The following is a 16,521-nucleotide window of genomic DNA, read 5'->3' as shown; positions in this document are numbered from 1 at the left end:
CTTGAACTCCTTACCTTGTAACCCACCTGCCTCAGCTTCCCAAAGTGCTGGGATTACAGGCGTGAGCCACCGCACCCAGCCACATTCACTCTTTTAAAGTACGCGATCCAGTGCTTTTTAGTGTACGCACAAAGTTATGTAAACATCACCATTATCTGAATGGAAAACAGTTTATCATCACCAGAAGAAACTGTACTTGTTAGCAATCACTCTCTATTTCCCCTTCCTCCAGTTCTTGGTAACCACTAGTTTACTTTCTGTTTTTATAGATTTGCCTATTCTGGACATTTAATATTAGTGGAACCACACAATACGTTGGTCTTTTATCACTGGCTTCTTTTATTTAACATCATGTTTTCACAGCTCATCCATGTTGTAGCATATATCATTAATCCATCCATTTTAATGGCTGAATAATATCCATTGTATGGAGACACCACATTTTGTGTATCCATTCCTCAGTTGATGGACATTTGGGTTTTTTCTACTTTTTGTCTTTTATGAATAATGTTGCTATGAACATTTGTAAACATGTTTTTGTGCGAACCTATGTCTTCAATTCTCTTGGGTATGTACTTAGACATGGAATTGCTCACTCATCTGAGGTCATAAAAGGGTGTCTTAAGATAAATATTTACATTCTAAAATTGGATTGCAAGGACTTGCTTGAGAGGTGATCTGCGGCCTTGATGACTTCAATCCCCCAGCTTCCTTTCGCCCACTTCAGCTTCCCCTCTTATCCCTGAATGTGCTGCTCCCTCTGCTGGGAACACTTTTCACATCCTCCTTTCACTTTACCAATTCCTTCTAATCTTTCAAGTCCCAGCTCATATGTCATTGCCTCAAGGAAGTTTTCTTGACACCCCAGATGAGGTCAGGCACCTGCTTATGTGAATGATTTAGCATCCTCATTGTCTCTTTTTAGTTATTTTCTTTTACTATTAGTAATTTTACATTCGTAAGTGATTATTTGATTTCACATCTGTGTTCCTCATTAGACTGTAAGATCCATAATGGCTGGGAAGATGCCTGCAGTTGTTCACCATTGTGTCTCTAGCACCCAGAACAGTCTTGGGAATTAGCAAGCTTTCAATAAGTATTTAATGAATAAATAGATGCAGTGAAAGCTGATTTTAAAGATGCTACATTAGTTTGCTAGAGCTGCAGTAACAAAGTGCCACACATTGGGTGGCTTAAATAACAGAAATTTATTGTCTTCACAACTCTGGAGGCTGGAAGTCCAAGATCAAGTTATCGACAGGGTTGGTTCCTTCTGAGAACTGTGAGGGAAGGATGTGTTCCGAGACTCTTTCCTTGGCTTGTAGATGGCCATCTTCTCTTTTTCAATTCACATTGTCTTTCCTCTAACCATGTCTCTGTATTCAAATTTACCCTTTTTATGAGGAGAAGAGTCATATTGGTTTAGACCCCACCCTAATGATATTTTTACTTGATTTCCTCTGTAAAGGCCCTGTCTTCAAATGGTGTCACATTCTTAGGTACTGAAGGTTAGTACTTCTACACATGAATTTTAGAGGGACACAATTCAACCCATAACAGATGGTTATAGACTACTGCCTTTAATGGCAACTGGAGTTTGAGGCTGAGAGGGATGGCAAGTTCATGACAGTGTGTGTTTCAAAGGAACAAGCGCTAAGAGGCACTTAGCTAGCAGTTAGTAGATCAGAATGCAAACTCACCTAAAACAAGTTTGCTTATTTTCATGTTTGGATCTTTACCTACTGTGGGATAATGCAACCCTTTGAACATATAGGATTTCAAAACATATAGGTCTAGGGAACTTTTTCCCATTTCTTACATAATCTGTACATAAAGGGTTTCATGGTAAAATACATTTAGGAAATGCTTCAGACACACTTTGCTTTCTTAGAGTGTTATAAGGCACAGTGATATACTAGAGGCTCTGATAAATCTTGCAATAAAGTGACTTCTTTAATCCAATATTTCTTGAATTTATTTATTTATTTTTTACCAAGGAGTCCCCTCTCGGTGTTAACATGCTGTATCATTTGTCATTTATTATGTAATTTATTAACTTACTGAATCATTTGGTCAGATAGGTTTGGGAAATGCTAGGGTTTCTTCTGTGAGTGGGAGAGAGATGCTATCCCTGGTGACCACTTTTCCGCCTTTCCTCTCCTTATAAGGGGGTAATTACCTCTCTAGATCTCTGTCTTCCTGTTTACATGTCACATTTAGGTTTTGTATGAATATCAAAAGCCCTGGCTTTGGCTAATAGTTTTGGCTGCTGTCACAAAAGATGAGAAGGTGGCTGTGTTTACTGGTGTAAGTTTGTTTACACAGGAAATATGCAAAGAAACCCTCCCTCATTCCACTGCTCTTAGAAACACCGCAAGCCAAACATAAGATCTTTTCTGGGTCTCGAAGTGCCTCAGCGATGATTTGAGCAGTAGTCATGCATCTGTTGCAAGCTTTTCTTTGTTAAGATCCCAATTTGAAGAGCATCAACAATATAAAATATCACACTTGAGTGGGAGGCTGATTTTAAAATGGCAGATGAGATAATAAGATCAGACTGATGTTAATTCTCTTACTGCGAATCCCACAGACTTTTGTGAGAATGGAGACCAGACTTATTCTAGGGCATCTGCTTCTTCCCACGTTCCTCCCACTTGAGACTGAGGAGGCAAATTGCTTGGGGAAACCCCCAGTCACGCAGCTGTAGCCTCTCTAGAGATGGATAGAGCAGCACGTAGGTGAATGGTATTAGGCAGCAAGTGAGTCACTGCATTTTGGCATCATAACTCATCGCTGTCTGTGGCAGAGCAGCAATAGCCATTTTCCTTAAGTAACATCTGGACATGACTGCATGAAGTTACCCATGGGATAGCAAGAAGGCTGAGGAAAGAACATGAATTCCCTGACCTTCATCCCAGGAGCTCAGTTTGTCTTTGTTTTAGCTCTAGAAGTACAGCTCTAACTAAAACCTCCCTCAAGGAGGTAAGGCCTGGTCTGAAGGACCCCGGGAAGGCCGCATTGGGCCAAGGGGCCAGTTAAGTTTAAGGAAGCTCAGGGGTGAGTTTGATGCCAGGAAACAGAGATGAGCTTGAATGAGCAGCCCTAAAGGGTTCTCTTAGGAAACATTCTCCAAAGTCCCTTTGGCTTCTATAATTCTGAGGTTCTTTATCCTAGAAATACGTCAAGCACTCTGCTAAGTGCTTTACCTGCAGGTGTTTTTTAATCTGTAAAATAACTCTATGACACGTGTTCTGTAATTATCCTTATTTTATAGGTTTTGAAACAGGTTCATAAAGGTAAAGCCACCTGCCCAGGATCACGCATCACTAGGATTCACATCCAGATCTGTCTGACACCTGAATCCCTGCTCTGCACCACCATGTTGCCTAACTTCATGAGGGCGTGCAGCATGTTACGAATGGAAATGCACTTTCACAATCATCTCCCTCCATCTCTACTATAATTATGTTAGATAAGTTGAGCAGGTATGATTATTCCCTTAGTGCAGAAGAGGAAACTGAGGCAAAGAGAGGCTAAGTGACTTGTCCAAGGTCCTGTAGTGATAGGTGGTCAGATCAAGGGCCCAAGTCATATCTTCTCCAAGTCCAGTTTCTTCCCACCCCATGCTGCTCTTTGAGGTCTGCTGTTTTACAGCCCCTGCTTCTCTAGCCTGAATGTGTGGTCAGAGTTTGTGGTGAATGTGAAATCGAGTCAGAATTCAGAACCCAGTTAATTATGGAGAGTACATCATAATGCCCTCAGGATGAAAAATTATCATTATTGTTGTTTTTAAACACAACACTCACCTAAATACTTCCCATGAACAAAATCTATAGTTTAGTTGGAAATATAATGGTTTCGCTGACCTGTTTCTTAAGGCTCCTCATTATAAATAACAGGAAAACTATATGTCATAAAACTTGGACAAAATTGTAAGTTGCCTAAACAAAATCAGTTTAAAAAAAGTAAAGTTTTTACTTTATGATCGCTTAAGGAGCTTGAGGATATTAAAATGGTAGAGGTGGAAGAAACAAGGGCTGGGAGTTAAAAGGGGGTGTTTGGTGAGGAAGAAAAAACAATGAATTGCAGTACTTTAAGAGCCACTGAAATGAAGCAGTATAAATTGCTCATTAAAAAAAAATTCTTTGTGAATTAAACTTTCAAGATTTAAAAAAAAAATGAAAATTCTGACAGATTATAGCCTGATCAAGGTGCTCAGCTTGCCCTTAATTTTTATCAAATTATTAAAAATTATGTATAGATGACATTAAGATGTCTGAGATTTGATTCAAAATAATCCAGTGGGCAGGATAAGTAAACATGATTGGCCACTTGTTGATAACTGCTGACACTGGCTGATGGGTACATGGGAGTTCATTATATTCTCTCTAGTTTTGTTATTTGTTTGAAAATTTCTATGGTACAAAGTTTTTTTTTTCTTAAAGAAACTTTATTTCTTGTAGCCACCTAGTGCCATCTATTGGACATCTATGGGAACTGGCCTTTAGGAGAGGAAAACCTGCTGAATTGCTAAGTATGATGCACAGTAACCAAGAAGTGAGACTCTTGGCTACTCAGTTACTTTGAAGGACCAAACAGTGGGCAGTTGATGGGCTTGCTTCTACTTTTGGAGTCACAGAGTTGGGTATAGGTATGAAATATGAACTTTTCAGCTGGGTGCGGTGGCTCATGCCTGTAATCCCAGCACTTTGGGAGGCCGAGGGGGGAGTATCATGAGGTTGGGAGTTCGAGACCAGCCTGCCTAACATGGTGAAACCCTGTCTCCACTAAAAATACAAAAATTAGCCGGGCGTGGTGGTGTGCGTCTGTAATCCCAGCTACTCAGGAGGCTGAGGCAGGAGAATCACTTGAACCTGGGAGGCAGAGGTTGCAGTGAGCCGAGATAGCGCCACTGTACTCCAGCCTGGGCGACAGAGCAAGACTTTGCCTCAAAAAAAAAAAGAAATATGAACTTTTTTATGTCTCAGTCAGGTAGTCATCTATAGAAACAAATATCATATATAAGCTTTTTTTTTTTTTTTTTTTTTGAGAGACCTTAGAAAACCAGCAGTTTGGAGGGTCGCAAAAATTTTATTATAACTTCTGAAAGTAGAAAATAATATTTTTATGAAATCGTTTCTGCACTAATATGTTTCTTAGGTTACTCAGAATCTGTAACAATGATGGACTTTAGAGTTCAGGGCCTCATGGGTTGAACTTTTGTTGTCTCATGGTCCCTCGTTGATTTGACCCTCTTCTGGCCAAATAGCCAACTTGCAGATTAAGCACCATTTTAACCAGGAAAGGGATGGAAAGATAACCACTTAGTGTCTATTTTCTCCTACTTTTTAAATATTTTCTTATTTAATCCTCACAAACACTCTGTAACACTGGTATTGATATTAAAGTACTGGGGCTGCCATAACAAAGTACCACAGACTGGGTGGCTTCGGCAACAGAAATTTATTTCTTCACAGTTCTGGAGGCTGGAAGTTCAAGATCAAGCTATCGGTGGGATTGGTTTCTTCTGAAGTCCTTTCTCCGTGGCTTGTAAATGGCCATTTTCCCCATCTGTCTGCACATGGTCTTCCCTCTATGTGTTTCTGTGTTCTAATCTCTTTTTCTTATAAGGACACCAGTCCTATTAGATTAGGGCCCACCTCAGTGATCTCATTTCATCTTAATTACCTCTTTAAAGGCCACATTCAGAGGTACTGAGGGTTAGGGCCTTAATACAAGAACTTTTGGGGGGACACAATTCAGCCCATAACAGTGTTATCATCGTTACCCGCCCCCACTTTTTTTTTTTTTTGCCAGTGATAGAGTGAAGACTTCGAGAATTTCAGTATTCACCCCCAAATCTCATAATGTGGAAGTGGCACGGTCTGGATTTGAATCTGGATTACTCTCACACTCTTTTCTCTCCCACACTGCATGCTGGTGTCCTGTTTACCCCTTTTTGCATGCCAGGAGACACTTCTTGTCTCTGACTTCCTCTTGGTGGAGCTGAACAGCACCCCTCAGCTCTCTGCTGCTTTGAGAACAAAGATTTTTGTCATTGCTTTTATTTTAGTAGTAAATTAAGGTTTTAAACCTAAACATTTAAATTCAGTTATATTTATTTCAGTAGTAACTGAAGGTTTGTACTGCTCATTTCTCCAGGGAAATAGACAAGGGCTAACCCAAATACTAAAGTAGTAAGACATTTTTGTCCTGATTTCCTTGTCTGTTGTCTGGGTTGCCCTTCTTGGCTGGCTCTTCAGGAGCCCCGAGCCTTGTTATCTTCTACTTTTATCCTGCAGATAAGCTGTTCCTCAGTTTCCCCCCCCTTCATTTGCTCCATTTGTCCATCACCCCATCTTCCCCTGATCTCTTCCTTTAGGAAGATGTCTAGAGTCAATTCCTTACTGCGTTTAGAAGGCTCACTTTGAGCAGATCAGCAGTGGCAAATCAGTAGTGATTCAAAAGACTCTCAAGCTATAATTTACATCTTAGGAAAAGCCTGAATAGGTAGCTCTCATTTTTCACAAAATGTTTTCTTACCTGTCGATAATAATATTAACAATGAATCTGCCTGTTCAAGATGGCTGACAGAGCACACCTGTTCAATTGTCCTCCTTTCCCAAATTCTGTGAGAATGAACGAAGAAATATAAACATTGAACATAATAACTTATGTTTCTACTTTCATGTACACTCATTTGATATTCACAACAAATCTGAAAGTTAGGCAGTAATGGCTACATTTTAGCTAAGGAAGTGAAGGCGCAGACAGAGACTAGCTTGCCCAAAGCAAACAGCCAATCAATGGAGGAGCTGGCAGCGCAACCCAGATGTCCAGAATTGTCTCATTCAGAGCTCTAGTTTGTCGAGGTTATTTTGTTCTGCGAGTCCAACCATCCAGCCAGGCAGCCTCAGTTTCTAATTGCCTTAGAATTGCTCATATGGTGAAACAACTTTATATCTAATTTAAAATTCAAAGGTCTGTTTTTATTTGCATTAGATCTCAATTTACAGCATAGGCTGTATCTGGTCTTACCATGCATCCCTTCTGTAACACAGGCACTCTCCAGAGTATCAGAATTTTCAGTGGTGTGTGGGTGATGCCCAAGATTCATTGAGCTGGCCATCTTAGGCAGCTCTCTATCGCATTTAGTATTATGACAGTATCTGTGTTTTGGTTTGATGGATAAAATAATAATGCAATTTGATACATGGTTTCTTAAAACTTTTTACCTTATTGGTGTCTACCTGAAAGCAATGCCAAGTGTCCAGTTTCTAAAAGTGATGAGCGGAAACAGACGAGGCAGGTGTCTATGGAGAGTTTGTCTTGTCCTTGAATTCAAAAAGGTTTGAGAACCGTAGTTTCAGATCATCCTAAATAAAATGCAATATTCCTGAGCAGTTGTGTAAAGAGGAAATGCACCCAATCCACGGCTTTACTGACATCATTAGGCAAACGATGATTGACCAAAAGCTGTTAAGGAGAAAACTGAGCATAAATCCTTATACTGGCCAAGGCAAACAACTTTTAGCTGTACGTGGCAGATAGATATGAGTGAATTCTACAAATCAAACCAAATCACGCCAGACAAACAGAACACTAGTACCTAAATCTAAGAATTTGAGAGCTGTCAGATAAGGTGGTAACCTACAAGGTATATTTGACAATGAACAGATTTGAATATACTGACATTTAAAAATAACAATTTTTCTTATCTGCTCTATGCTTTTCAAAAGAATTTCTTATTTGATTGCATTTATTATAGAGTATTGCTCTATGCTTTTCAAGAAAATTTCTTATTTGATTGCATTTATTATAGAATTTGGGAATAAACTACTTGTTATTTTACTATATGGACATATTGACTGCTACTTTTTGGTTACATTCTCTACCATCCTCTGTATCTTGTTCACTGATTGTGTAGAGACAGTACATATTCGCACATGTACCATGTGTAACACATCTACAGTTACACTATGTAGTTAGTGGCTACCACACATACATACACACATACACATCAGGATTATATTGCACATGATATGTTGTAAGCTTTTCTCCCTTAAATATATAATGAATTTATTTGCATGGGAACAAATAGACTTATACATTAAAAAGTGCCTTATGTTCTAGGCCAATTTGTAAGAACACAGGCTGCTATAGAAGATGAGGCACATATCACTACTGAATTTCCACCCAGCTGGCAATATTCATTGCTTCTATACATTGGATTTAATTTTTTATAGTTTATCATTTCCAGATCGGTGTTCAGGGTTTAGGTAGCTGGTTGATAGAGAAGTATAGGCATTCCTTGTTTAGGCACGGGATGAATTCCTGGAACTGGGAGACCAACCAAATGAGCAAAATGAGCAAGAGGCGGTGTTAGCAGAACATAACCTCTCTGAAGGCGCTGTTCTGTAACTGATCTTGTAACTACCTTGAATTCTTTTTTTTTTGAGATGGAGTCTCGCTCTGTTGCCCAGGCTGGAGTTGGAGCTGGCTCACTGCAACCTCCGCCTCCTGGGTTCAAGCAATTCTCCTACCTCTGCCTGCTGAGTAGCTGGGATTACAGGTATGTGCCACCATGTCCAGCTAATTTTTCTGTATTTTTAGTAGAGACAGGGTTTCACCATCTTGGCCAGGCTGGTCTTGAACTCCTGACCTTGTGATCTGCCTGCCTCGGCCTCCCAAAGTGCTGGGATTACAGGTGTGAGCCACCACGCCTGGCCCTTGAATTCTTTTAAAATCTCCTAATGTTAGGAGATGCCTCAGGCCAAAGTTTTTTAGGCTATGATTCCCTCAATTTTGGTCATTCTTCCCAAGTTGCAGTGGTAATGCCCTGACTACTTTTGACAGGCACCCTGTTTTCCCTACCATTTCTCTGAAGGCATCTTGAGCTGCTTTAAAAGTTGTGTTTTAATACTCAGTGTGATAATCTTCCTCGCCACTTTTGAGTCACTTTCAGCACAATTACTTGCAAACTTTTTGTTATCCATCGTGAGTCAAAAACCTTCACTGGAACATGGCATGAGGGCAGGAAGAGACAAAGTGACCAAAGATAGTGGTGTAACAAGGGTGGTATTGGTGGGAGCAGTCCCCTGTGGGTGCAGGCAATGAGTGGGCGCATTATCTGTAGAGAGCTTAAAAACAGTAATAAGACAAAAAATTGGTCTGCTTTGTTATCACTGAGCACCAGCAATTCTAAATGATGTCAGTGATAAAATTCTTCTCTGTACCTCAGCTGACTGTTCCCATCTGCTGCCGCTCCGGGAATACCACTGCTCAGCAAACACTAGATTTCCAGGCTCTGTCCACAGTGAAGGAAGCACAGTTGAGTTCAATAGTACTTTCTGGTGAGAGCATTAAAATATCATAGCCACATGTGGCTGTTTACAGTGATATCAATCAAAATAAAATGATATGAAAAATTCCCTTCCTCAGACACATTTTAAGAGTTCATTAGCTCTATGTAAGTAGTGGCTACAATACTGGAGAGTGTAGACATAGAATATTACCATCATTAATGAGAACTCTAGGAGACAGTGTTGCTTTAGACTACCAGCAGTCTGGCCATAAGAAAAACATATATTAAATTCACTGCTCAGATGTACTGTATATAGTAAACATTATTGCATGTATTACATATATACAGTCATAACATTTATGAGAATAAATCGTGGCATAACAAGTCAGCATTTTATGGGGCAGCATTAAATGACATAGCATCTTTGCCCATAAAAGTTTGAGAGTAGTATAGCTCAATGTTAATATTAAATGCCCACTTTGTGCCAGATACTAGGCTAAATATTGGAGATAGCAGAGTAATTAATTGAATGCCTGCCTAGGAGTAGTTTAGATCTGGTAGGGGAAACAAAGAGGTAAACAAATATTACATTGCAGTGAGATAGTTATAATAATTGAAATGTGTTTATAGTATGTGGCCAGTACAAAGGAGGGCTTAATAAGCTATCTCTACCTTGAAGGTGGAACTCGGTATTTCAAGTATGTGTAGGAAAGGGCAATATGGCAATGTAATTGGAGAAATGAAGACCTAGGATTATTTACTCACAAGGATCAATTTAGCTCAGGCTACTGTAAAAAGGAATAAACAAGGTGGTTTCCAGGCTTAAGGAAAAGGGGTGAGCTGTACTGCAAGCACTGATGTTGTTAACCTGGAGGATGAGTTAGGTTGTCAGGATTAGAAATGTCAGCTGAGTTAATGTCATAGAATCATAGTGTCATAGAATCATAGAAGTCATTGTATGAAGATTGAATTATGAATAATAAGTATGAAATGAATTGGGGATAATGGCATGCTAAGACAGGGAAGTGGGGAAGAAATAATAAAGGGCAAAGTATAGCAGGAAAAAACAAAGAAGCACTATTTGACCCAATGTTGAGTCCCATCTAGAATAACATTTGTGCTTTTGGCCATAATTAAACCAGCAGAGTAACTGGAGCTCCAGAGTAGGGGTAGTTTTGTCAAACCCCTGGCTTCTAGGGACATTGGTGCCTTTAAAACACTTGTAGGGTAAATATAAACAGTACTTATTGCAGTGGCTCTCAAAATTTAGTGAACGTAAGAATTACCTAAGGAGCTTGTTAGAAGAGATTTTCTGGGCAAGTCTCCACTCTATTCGAGTATGTTTGGGATGAGGCCAATAATTTGCATTTTTAACAACTGTCCCAGGTATTTCTTATGAAAGTGGCGCCACTGACCACAGTTGGAGAAATACTAGTTTATTAGAACAATGAAATGGGAAAGGAAGAAGTCAGGACACATGAAGACTTCCTGGTCACTTCCCTTTCAAAAGAAGAGAAGGAATATACAAAGTGAATATTAGTTTTGATTTCCAGAGAAATTTTCATCTAAAGCAAATGGTAAATGGATTCCAGACATTGGCTATTACACGTGGAAATGAGCTGACCCCATTAAGAATAGTAAGAGGGAAATAATTGCTTGCACTTTAAGATTTATTTAATTTGCAACATAGGTTTATTAACAATAATTTGTTTATTTCTATAAATTGGGGACAAGGCTAGGGTTTGTCTAGCCACAGCTCTGGGTGAAATTCTAAGCAGACGCTTAGTGAAAATCAGACCTTTGTTGTAGCCAGCATGCTGCCTCTCTATTAGTTCTCAAAGATCCTTTTTAAGTTCCTCTGAGGAATGTTTCTCACTCGAGATAAAGGGGAAGCTCAATATCCTTCTAGGTCACCATTATTGATCTGCCCTAAACTTTCTTTCTTACCAAAATGAAGGGCTCTGCATCAAGGGATCTTTATGGAAGAAAAGCTCCTCTCAGCATGCAGGGCACAAGATGGCTGATGTGGTTGATGTTCTGTATCCTTGGGGATAAGAGAGGAGAAAGGGTAACTGGGCTTCTTGGAGTAGAAGACAGACAAAGTCTAGGAGAATGTGGTAAGGTGTTTTGAACCTCTAGGGCTTCCTTATGTTTGATCTGGGCATTCTTTATAACTCTAATTTAGTCATAAAGTCCTTAAATCGGTAGTGTTTGGTCCTTATTGGATGGATGGCATGGGCAAGGGGGGCCTGGGGAAAGGGAAGTCTTGGAGAGAACTCTAAGGAAGGAAATCCATAAAAGAGGGAGGAGAACAATGTGCCCTCCCAGAAGCCTGCTGGAAAGGAAGGCTGATGGAAGGTGCCTAGAGATAAGGTATTGAGTCAGAAAATGTTAAACAGAAGAGTGCCTTTGGTTAATGCTGAAAATCTCGTGGCGGCTTATTGTTATTGCCCTGATACAAAGTTCCATCTTCCTCATTTGCCTGGGACCAGTATGTCTGAGCTCTCTCCTCCTGGACAGGAAAGTAACTACCTAGTCATTCTGGGGACCCAAAGACCTTGCTACCAAGTGGGTCTCCTAACTACCACTGAGCTGGCTAGACAAAAAACTTTCTGGGTGATGGTAGCCTTGAGGTTTGGCTAGGGTTACCCTCCCATGACCCAGCATAGGATTGGCTGGAGGCTGAGGCAGATGGATAGACTGGGGAAATTCAGGGCTGATGAGAAGGAAGCCACTGGCCCACAGGATCACTGCTGAAGCAGTTTATCTTCTCTGAGTTTTCAGTTTGAGGAAACTCTAACTATAGAACAAAACAAAAACTCTCAACAAGTGCTATTTATATCCCCATGGAAACACTCTCATAATCTAAAACAGTGGTTTTCAAAGCGTGTTTCCTGGACTGGCAGTATTAGCATCACCTGGGAAACTGTTAGAATTGCAAATTCTCAGGCCCCACCCCTGACCTACTGCATTGGACTGTCTGGATCTTAGCCAAGAGCATTAGCCATCTGAAGAAAACATTTTCTCAAAAGTTCTGTAATCCTTATGCCCCTTAGCTCTAACTAGGTTACTGTTTTGGAATTTTTAGGAATTTGAGGAAAATGTTTTGGGCATGCCTCCCACCTCTCGCTTGGAGCACACAAAAGAATACCTAGTGCATAGACAAAACTCAGTACTTCTATCTCTTCACCCATGGCATGAGCTCTTATTAATATATATGTTTTTTCCTTTCCTTTTCTTTTTTTTTTGTTTTGAGACGGAGTCTCGCTCTGTCCCCCAGGCTGGAGTGCAGTGGTGCCATCTTGGCTCACCGCAACCTCTGCCTCCTGGGTTCAAGCAATTCACCTGCTTCAGCCTCCTGAGTAGCTGGGATTACAGGCATGTGCCACCACATCTGGCTAATTTTTGTAATTTTTTAGTAGAGATGGGGTTTGACCATGTTGGCCAGGCTGGTCTCAAACTCCTGAACTTGTGATCCACCCACCTCAGCCTCCCAAAGTGCTGGGGTTACAGGCGTGAGCCACCGTGCCCGGCCCCTAAAAAATTTTATTTTTATTAGCATGGAAAATCCATAGCAAATTGTAAAGCTGCAGATGCCATGTTAAGACCAAGGTCTTGCAAAATGTGTATACTTACAGGATGTGCAGATATCTTTGTAAAATTCATGGAAAGAGAAAGAGAAAACAAGGCGCACAGGCACAGGCTCCAGAGAAGTAGTGACACCTGCTGCTCAGCCTGTGTGCCTTCCTGGCAGGTGCTTCCATTACTCAACCTTAATGATGCTGGTTCTTACAGTGGCTCTCCTGGCAGGCCTGCCTCTGACTTTCTGGTGCACCATCATCTGCTGCTGCCTTCAGCAGCTGCCATATTTTATTCCTCCCCCTCCATTTCTTACTTGAGTTGAATTCAGGTGAGGTTGCTAGATTTACCAAATAAAAATACAGGAAGCCCAGTTAAATTTGAATTTCAGATAAACATTGAGTAATTTTTATAGCATAAGTATGTTCCATGCAATACTAGGACATAGTCATACTAAAAATAATTTGTTATTTATCTGAAATTCAAATTTAAGTAGGTGTTTTGTGTTTTATCTGGTAAGCTTACTTTAAGGAAAAGGAATTACCATTTCCAGTTGCCTAACTCAGGAGGGGCATTTTCTTTTAGAAAGGAATATACTTTGCCATATAAATAAGGACAGGCTTATCTGCATACACCTGTGCTATCTATTAAGCTAGTCACTAGCCACCTATTGAGGACCTAAAATGGGACTAGTCTGAATTGTGTAAATACTGGGTTTTGAAGAATTTGTGTGAAAGAGACTGTAAGATGTCTCAATGTTTTTTTACAAATAGGTTATATGCTGAAATGATTTTGGATGTACTGGGTTAAAAAGTATTGTTAACTTTCTTTTCCGGCTGGAACCATGGAGGGTGTTGAAGAGAAGAAGAAGGTTCCTGCTGTGCCAGAAACCGTTAAGAAAAAGTGAAGGAATTTCACAGAACTGAAGATCAAGTGCCTGAGAAATAAGTTTGCTCAAAAGATGCTTCAAAAGGCAAGGAGGAAGCTTATCTATGAAAAAGCAAAGCACTATCACAAGGAATATATGCAGATGTACAGAACTGAAATTCAAATATCGAGGATGGCAAGAAAAGCTGGCAACTTCTATGTACCTGCAGAACCCAAATTGGCGTTTGTCATCAGGATTAGAGGTTATCAATTGGGTGAACCCAAAGGTCTGAAAGGTGTTGCAACTTCTTTGCCTTCATCAAATCTTCAATAGAAACTTTGTGAAGCTCAGCAGGGCTTCAATAACATTCTGAGGTTTGTAGAACCATATATTGCATGGGCATACCCAATTCTGAAGTCAGTAAATAAACTAATCTACAAATGTGGTTATAGTAAAATGAATAAGAAGCTACTTGCTCCGACAGATAATAATTTGATTGCTCGATCTCTTGGTAAATATGGCCTCATCTGCATGGAGGATCTGATTCATGAGATCTATACTATTGGAAAATGCTTAAAGAAGCAAATAACTTCCTGTGGCCCTTCAAATTATCCTCTCCACAAGTTGGAATGAAGAAAAAGACCACCAATTTTGTAGAAGGTGGAGATGCTGACAACAGGGAAGACCAGATGAACAGGTTTATTAGAAGAATAAACGTGCCTACCACAATTATTTTTTCTAATCTGGCCAGTTAGTAAACAGTACCTGCTCTCAAGTTGAAAAAAACAAAAAACCAAAAAGTATTATTAAGATTAATGTAGTCTGTTTCTTTTTCCTCTTCTACTGTGGCTACTGGGAAATTTAAAATGGCATAGGTAGCTTGCATTCATAGTCCACATTCTGTTTCCACTGGACAGTGCTGGCCTGGAGCTGGAGCCAAGTCTGGGAGACATAATGACCATCAGGCCAGGAGCAAAGTGCCACCCTTTCCAGAAAGTGTGAGATTCTCCTCATTATAAGCTTGTGGCTTAAATGGCTGGTGGTGTACAGGTTCTTTGAATGTAGTATTTATTCACATAGTTTTCATTTTCTGTCCTGACAAAAACTTGGTGATGTTTGAGTGATTACAGAACAAATAGGATTGTGGTTTATGTTTCCTATTATGCATATTTGGCAGTTGAATTACGACATTAGATTGGGACATGGTGAGAGGGGGCAGGATACGGGGTAGGAGGGGAGCAAGTTACAAAAGGCCCCAGTTCCGGGAAGCTGGGCTGAGTTGTTCTGTTTAACTTCTTCTTCCTTTTATTCCTATGGTTTTATGATTGCAAATTGGCAGTGGCAGGGCAGCTCTGACTATATTTGCTAGAAGCAGATGTCCACATTAATTTAGATGTTTAGGGATTGAAAATCATAGAGGGTGGTGCTAGGAAATATAGAAAATGCCAATGAAAATTTTTGTCAGGCAAATTAAATCTTTGCAAGTCCCCCGACTTCTGAAAACTATTTACAGAACTGGATTCTGAAAGTGGGACATCTTTTTATAACATAAAATATCTGGGGATTTCAAGGTTTAGATGTAGGACTTTTAAGTCCTGTGTTTGATCTGCCAACCCCTTCCTCTTTCCTCTCTCCATTACTTGACCTTTTTCCCTGAAGTTCCTGGAAAGCAAATAAACATTCGTGAAAGCAAAGGAAATAAAAATTTAGGACCTTTTAGAAGCCAAGAGCTTGGTCAATGGTAAAATAACCTGATCTTTACCAAGCTCCATTTAAAATGCTTATGCCAACCATGTCAAATTGAAGAATCAGTTCTCAGCTGTAGGATCCACCATCTGTTGATTTCCATTTTTTCTTCCTGATCTCGCCACCCACTGTCTGGGATGCCACATTGCCCTTCACAGATGCTTTGCCACCTGATTCTAAGATGTGACATCCAAGATCTCCAGCCAGAAAAGGAGTTGCTGCCACATCTTGTATGAACTAGCAATCAAGTGGCTATTTCGTCTAGCCCATTAGCCCTCCACCCACCCCCTTGGTCTTTCACTTGGCATTACTTTTCAGTATCTTGAGGATTATTGTAGTACTGTGTAACACATGGCCTTTCAGTAAGAAGAGTGTTGATGGCATTGCCTGGCAGAAGGAAGTAGAGAGCAGAGGCTTAGGGGCTGTGTGCCAGATGGCATTTTGGGAGAAGGAGAACATCTCACTTCTTTGAAGTCTTGAGATCTCAGGTCCAAAGGAGACTGAGTGTGTAGGAGGAGTGGTAGCTACTGACCAGGAAGTTGTTGCTGGCTGCACTCCTCTCCTGATAGGGAATCCTGGATTGCCTACAGAGGGGTCTGAGGCAATTGTATCTGGTTTGGGGTTCTACCAAGTGAAGCTGGAGATTCGTAAAAGCTTGTCATCTATTGATCGTTGGACCTTGTACTATACCAATGTGGAGATGGAGACATAGTGCAATTTGCTTAGATTTAGGTGCCAAAAAAAAAAAAAAAAATCAGACGTCTCAGGCTCATCTCAACAGATTATATTGCCAAGTGTCAAGTATTAGACTATGACTTCATTCTCCTTATTTACTGCCTAATTATAGTCATGTTATGCACCACAGTGTTTGTACTATTTTGAGATTCAGCTATAAGGCAGTGCAGTTTATCATAGCAAATCAAAGCAGGTGAGAGGAGGGACAGGGTTTGGGTGTAGCCTAGTGTGTTTGATGGTGGTGAGGGATAGTCAGCAAGACAGAAAAGGAACAGGACCCAAGGGCACT

The sequence above is a fragment of the Pongo pygmaeus genome, chromosome 2, assembly GCF_028885625.2.
Source record: "Pongo pygmaeus isolate AG05252 chromosome 2, NHGRI_mPonPyg2-v2.0_pri, whole genome shotgun sequence".
NCBI lineage: Eukaryota > Metazoa > Chordata > Mammalia > Primates > Hominidae > Pongo > Pongo pygmaeus.
This window is presented reverse-complemented; position numbering follows the sequence as displayed.